This window comes from Balaenoptera acutorostrata, chromosome 4, assembly GCF_949987535.1.
Source record: "Balaenoptera acutorostrata chromosome 4, mBalAcu1.1, whole genome shotgun sequence".
Taxonomy (NCBI): domain Eukaryota; kingdom Metazoa; phylum Chordata; class Mammalia; order Artiodactyla; family Balaenopteridae; genus Balaenoptera; species Balaenoptera acutorostrata.
Genome location: NC_080067.1, coordinates 438,589 through 445,697, shown reverse-complemented (window position 1 = coordinate 445,697; position 7,109 = coordinate 438,589).

Below are 7,109 nucleotides of genomic sequence, written 5' to 3'. Positions count from 1 at the left end.
AGTTCAAGTGTAACGGTTTTTACATTCCCTCTATAAGTGATATCTCATGATAAGTGTCTTTTTCTGTGTGACTTATTTCACTTAGAATCGTCGTACCTAAATCCAGTCATCATGCTGGTACTAGCCTTATGACATTGATTTCATGGCTGAGTGATATTCCATTGTACATGAGGACCACAACTTCTTTTTTCATTTTTCTCTTTCCTGGGATATTTAAGGTGTAATGAAGTGGAGGTTCTTGTCAACAGAGCAGCCCTAAACTTTGGGGTGCCTGTGTCTTGCTGATTTTTAGTTTTCCCAATTTATACGCCCATGAGTGGAAGTGCCCTATGCTCTCCAATCTGTGTTTTGTCGATATTTCAGGACACACCGTACACTTCTCCAGAGAGGCTGTTGGCAATTTACATCCCGCCCATCAGCGTAGCAAGGCTCCCATTTCTCCATGGACTGTCCTGCATTTCTGGTGTTGACACTTTTTTCAGCATGGCCCTTGTGACAGATGGGAAGCGAGACTTCTTTGTAGCGCTGATTTGCCTTTCCAGATTGCTTGGTTGTCCAAAAAGGGCGTATGCGTTTTTTCCTGAATATATTCAGAAAAAAACGCATACGCCCTTTTTGGCCAAGTGCATCATTGTCGACGCTTTTCCGTTTTCATGTGCTTTAAAGACGATTCGAATCTACCTCCTAAAATCAGTTTCCTGCAATTCTGCCTTGCTTTCAAATCTTCTTTGTTGCCTTCACTCAATATATTTGTGGGCGAGAGTTATCATTTATAACTCTGCAGGTTTATGAATTGCAGTGCCCCTGAGCTCCATTTTTCAACTCGCTTTTTTTGGGAGCTGGCCACAAAAGCGCAGGATTGCTTCAGGCCCTATTCTGGTTCCGAGGGGCAGGCTGAGCCTGTGCTTAATTCTTCTTCCTGATGGGAAAATAGAGTGACCTTTGCCAGTCCGAACACCTAGAGCTAGTCTCTCATTGGTTCCCCCTATTCCCGTTCATCCTCAGGACAAATTGCAACCTGTACGGAACAGGAGGTTAAAGGTGCTGATTCTCCAAGGAGGGAGATTTCTAGTAAAGCGGCTGGAATGGCGAACCCGAGCACAAGGAGATGAGAAATGAGGTGCGTTTTAGAAACCTTTCCCGATCACACGGTGTACCATCTTCTGGGTTTCTCATGCATGTTTTCGATGTAGGAAGATGCCCTTGAACCTGGAGATTTGGGACCCATGGGATGGGTACCATGCAGTATTACTTTAAAGGGTCTGCGTTGGCTCACCCAACCTCACCAAACCTCTCAGCCCCAAGAGTGTCCACCCTTATGTCTCAATCAGCTGTGGGTCTAGATATGGTCAATCCAGGTTGCATCACAGCCCCTGAACGAATTGTGTAAGAATTTCTCTCTCTTTCACTGTCTTTGTTTCACGGGTTTTGAAAAGTAATTTATTTTTATAATGGGGTTACCTGCTTTTCACGGCTGTGTTTATGCCGCTTTACACCCCCTTGACTCACTTACAGAGAGATATCAATACATAGGTTTGAAGATTCTTACTAGTCAGATATATTCTTGTGGGATGAAAAGGGGGTGTTGAGTCCAGTTCACTGAGCAAGGAGTAGGGCTTGTCTATTACATATTGGGTTTATGGAACGGTATCTGAGCTAATTTGAAACCCTTGTTTCATGCATCACCCCACCTCACCTTTTCCGTTCAGAAGCCATAGTGTGTTTTCTAAACGTGTGACTCTGTTCTGTTTTGTAATTCAGTTCAAGTGTAGCGGTTTTTACTTTCCCTCTATAAGTGATATCTTATGATAATTGTCTTTTTCTGTGTGACTTATTTCCCTTAGAATCGTCGTACCTAAATCCACTCTTCGTGCTGCTACTAGCCTTATGACGTTGATTTCATGGCTCAGTGATATTCCACTGTACATGAGGACCACAACTACTTTATCCATTTTTCTATTTCCTAGGATATTTAAGGTGTAATGATGTGGGGTTCTTGTCAACACAGCAGCCCTAAACTTTGGGGTGCCTGTGTCTTGCTGATTTTTAGTTTTCCCAATTTATACGCCCATGAGTGGAAGTGCCCGATGCTCTCCAAGCTGTGTTTTTTAGATGTTTCAGGACACAACGTACACTTCTCCAGAGTGGCTCTTGTCAATTTACATCCCGCCCAACAGCATCGTAAGGCTCCCATTTCTCCATGGCCGGTGCTGCATTTCTGGTTTTGACACTTTTTTCCGCATGGCCCTTTTGTCCGCTGGGAAGCGAGACTTCTTTGGAGCGCTGATTTGCCTTTCCAGGTGGCTTGGCTGGCCAAAAAGGGCGTATGCGTTTTTTCCTGAATATATTCAGGAAAAAACGCATACGCCCTTTTTGGCCAAGGGCATCATTGTCCATGTTTTGCCGCTTTTCATGTGCTTTCAAGGCGATTCGAATCTACCTCCTGAAATCTGTTTCCTGCAATTCTGCCTTGCTTTCAAAGCCTCTTCGTTGCCTTCCCTCAATATATTTGTGGACGAGAGTTATCATTTATAACTCTGCAGGTTTGTGAATTGCAGTGCCCCTGAGCTCCATTTTTCAACTCGCTTTTTGGGAACGGGTCGCAAAAGTGCAGGATTGCTGCAGGCCCTCTTCTCGTTCTGGGGGCAGGCTGAGCTTGTGGTTAATTCTTCTTCCTGATGGGAAAATAGAGTGACCTGTGCCTGTCCCAACACCTAGAGCTAGTCTCTCATTGGTTCCCCCTCTTCCCGTTCATCCTCAGGACAAATTGCAACCTGTACGGAACAGGAGGTTAAAGGTGCTGATTCTCCAAGGAGAGAGATGGCTAGTAAAGTGGCTGGAATGGCGAACCCGAGCGCAAGGAGATGAGAAATGATGTGCGTTTTAGAAACTTTTCCCAATCACACGGTGTACCATATTCTGGGTTTCTCATGCATGTTTTCGATGTAGAAAGATGCCCTTGAACCTGGAGATTTGGGACCCATGGGATGGGTACCATGCAGTATTACTTTAAAGGGTCTGCGTTGGCTCACCCAACCTCACCAAACCTCTCAGCCCCAAGAGTGTCCACCCTTATGTCTCAATCAGCTGTGGGTCTAGATATGGTCAATCCAGGTTGCATCACAGCCCCTGAACGAATTGTGTAAAATTTCTCTCTCTTTCACTGTCTTTGTTTCACGGGGTTTTAAAAGTAATTTATTTTTATAATGGGGTTTAGGTGCTTTTCACGGCTGTGTTTAGGCCGCTTTACACCCCCTTGACTCACTTACAGAGATATATCAATACATAGGTTTGAAGATTCTTACTTGTCAGATATATTCTTGTGGGGTAAATAGGGGGTGTTGAGTCCAGTTCACTGAGCAAGGAGTAGGTCTTGTCTATTACATATTGGGTTTATGGAACGGTATCGGAGCTAATTTGAAACCCTTGTTTTATGCATCACCCCACCTCACCATTCCCGTACAGCAGCCATAGTGTGTTTTCTAAACGTGTGACTCTGTTCTGTTTTGTAATTCAGTTCAAGTGTAGCGGTTTTTACATTCCCTCTATAAGTGATATCTTATGATAATTGTCTTTTTCTGTGTGACTTATTTCCCTTAGAATCGTCGTACCTAAATCCACTCATTGTGCTGCTACTACCTTATGAAGTTGATTTCATGGCTGAGTGATATTCCATTGTACAGGAGGACCACAACTTCTTTATCCATTTTTCTCTTTCCTAGGATATTTAAGGTGTAATGAATTGGGGGTTCTTGTCGACAGAGCAGCCCTAAACTTTGTGGTGCCTGTGTCTTGCTGATTTTTAGTTTTCCAATTTATACGCCCATGAGTGGAAGTGCCCTATGCTCTCTTAGCTGTGTTTTTTAGATGTTTCAGGACACACCGTACACTTCTCCAGAGTGGCTGTTGGCAATTTACATCCCGCCCATCAGCGTAGCAAGGCTCCCATTTCTCCATGGCCGGTCCTGCATTTCTGGTTTGGACACTTTTTTCCGCATGGCCCTTTTGCCCGCTGGGAAGCGAGACTTCTTTGGAGCGCTGATTTGCCTTTCCAGCTTGCTTGTTTGGCCAAAAAGGGCGTATGCGTTTTTTCCTGAATATATTCAGGAAAAAACGCATACGCCCTTTTTGGCCAATGGCATCATTGTCCACGTTTTGCCGCTTTTCATGTGCTTTCAAGGCGATTCGAATCTACCTCCTGAAATCTGTTTCCAGCAATTCTGCCTTGCTTTCAAAGCCTCTTCGTTGCCTTCCCTGAATATATTTATGGACGAGAGTTATCATTTATAACTCTGCAGGTTTTTGAATTGCAGTGCCCCTTAGCTCCATTTTTCAACTCGCTTTTTTGGGAGCGGGCCGCAAAAGTGCAGGATTGCTGCATGCCCTCTTCTGTTTCTTGGGGGGCAGGCTGAGCTTGTGGTTAATTCTTCTTCCTGATGGGAAAATAGAGTGACCTGTGCCTGTCCCAAAACCTAGAGCTAGTCTCTCATTGGTTCCCCCTCTTCCCGTTCATCCTCAGTACAAATTGCAACCTGTACGGAACAGGAGGTTAAAGGTGCTGATTCTCCAAGGAGGGAGATGGCTAGTAAAGCGGCTGGAATGGCGAACCCGAGCACAAGGAGATGAGAAATGAGGTGCGTTTTAGAAACCTTTCCCGATCACACGGTGTACCATCTTCTGGGTTTCTCATGCATGTTTTCAATGTAGGAAGATGCCCTTGAACCTGGAGATTTGGGACCCATGGAATGGGCACCATGCAGTATTACTTTAAAGGGTCTGCGTTGGCTCACCCAACCTGCCCAAACCTCTCAGCCCCAAGAGTGTCCACCCTTATGTCTCAATCAGCTGTGGGTCTAGATATGGTCAATCCAGGTTGCATCACAGCCCCTGAACGAATTTTGTAAAAATTTCTCTCTCTTTCACTGTCTTTGTTTCACGGGTTTTGAAAAGTAATTTATTTTTATAATGGGGTTTAGCTGCTTTTCACGGCTGTGTTTAGGCCGCTTTACAGCCCCTTGACTCACTTACAGAGAGATATCAATACATAGGTTTGAAGATTCTTACTAGTCAGATATATTCTTGTGCGGTGAATAGGGGGTGTTGAGTCCAGTTCACTGAGCAAGGAGTAGGTCTTGTCTATTACATATTGGGTTTATGGAACGGTATCTGAGCTAATTTGAAACCCTTGTTTTATGCATCACCCCACCTCACCTTTCCCGTTCAGCAGCCATAGTGTGTTTTCTAAACGTGTGACTCTGTTTTGTTTTGTAATTCAGTTCAAGTGTAGCGGTTTTTACATTCCCTCTATAAGTGATATCTTATGATAAGTGTCTTTTTCTGTGTGACTTATTTCACTTAGAATCGTCGGACCTAAATTCACTTATCGTGCTGCTACTAGCCTTATGATGTTGATTTCATGGCTGAGTGATATTCCATTGTACATGAGAACCACAAATTCTTTATCCATTTTTCTCTTTCCTAGGATATTTAACGTGTAATGAAGTGGGGGTTCTTGTCAAGAGAGCAGCCCTGAACTTTGGGGTGCCTGTGTCTTGCTGATTTTTAGTTTTCCCAATTTATACGCCCATGAGTGGAAGTGCCCTATGCTCTCTAAGCTGTGTTTTTTAGATGTTTCAAGACACACCGTAGACTTCTCCACAGTGGCTGTTGGCAATTTACATCCCGCCCATCAGCGTAGCAAGGTTCCCATTTCTCCATGGCCGGTCCTGCATTTCTGGTTTGGACACTTTTTTCCGCATGGCCCTTTTGCCCGCTGGGAAGCGAGACTTCTTTGGAGCGCTGATTTGCCTTTCCAGGTGTCTTGGTTGGCCAAAAAGGGCGTATGCGTTTTTTCCTGAATATATTCAGGAAAAAACGCATACGCCCTTTTTGGCCAAGGGCATCATTGTCCATGTTTTGCCGCTTTTCATGTGCTTTCAAGGCGATTCGAATCTACCCCCTGAAGTCTGTTTCCTGTAGTTCTGCCTTGCTTTCAATGCCTTTTCGTTGCCTTCCCTCAATATATTTATGGACGAGAGTTATCATTTATAACTCTGCAGGTTTGTGAATTGCAGTGCCCTTGAGTTCCATTTTTCAACTCGCTTTTTTGGGAACGGGCCGCAAAAGTGCAGGATTGCTGCAGGCCCTCTTCTGGTTCTGGGGGCAGGCTGAGCTTGTTGTTAATTCTTCTTCCTGATGGGAAAATAGAGTGACCTGTGCCTGTCCCAACACCTAGAGCTAGTCTCTCATTGGTTCCCCCTCTTCCCGTTCATCCTCAGGACAAATTGCAACCTGTACGGAACAGGAGGTTAAAGGTGCTGATTCTCCAAGGAGGGAGATTTCTAGTAAAGCGGCTGGAATGGCGAACCCGAGCAGAAGGAGATGAGAAATGAGGTGCGTTTTAGAAACCTTTCCCGATCACACGGTGTACCATCTTCTGGGTTTCTCATGCATTTTTTCGATGTAGGAAGATGCCCTTGAACCTGGAGATTTGGGACCCATGGGATGGGTACCATGCAGTATTACTTTAAAGGGTCTGCGTTGGCTCACGCAACCTCACCCAAACTCTCAGCCCCAGGAGTGTCCACCCTTATGTCTCAATCAGCTGTGGGTCTAGATATGGTCAATCCAGGTTGCATTACAGCCCTTGAACGAATTTTGTAAGAATTTCTCTCTCTTTCACTGTCTTTGTTTCACGGGTTTTGAAAAGTAATTTATTTTTATAATGGGGTTTAGCTGCTTTTCACGGCTGTGTTTATGCCGCTTTACACCCCCTTGACTCACTTACAGAGAGATATCAATACATAGGTTTGAAGATTCTTACTAGTCAGATATATTCTTGTGCGGTGAATAGGGGGTGTTGAGTCCAGTTCACTGAGCAAGGAGTAGGTCTTGTCTACTACATATTGGGTTTATGGAACGGTATCTGAGCTAATTTGAAACCCTTGTTTTATGCATCACCCCACCTCACCTTTCCCGTTCAGCAGGCATAGTGTGTTTTCTGAACGTGTGACTCTGTTCTGTTTTGTAATTCAGTTCAAGTGTAGCGGTTTTTACATTCCCTCTATAAGTGATATCTTATGATAATTGTCTTTTTCTGTGTGACTTAT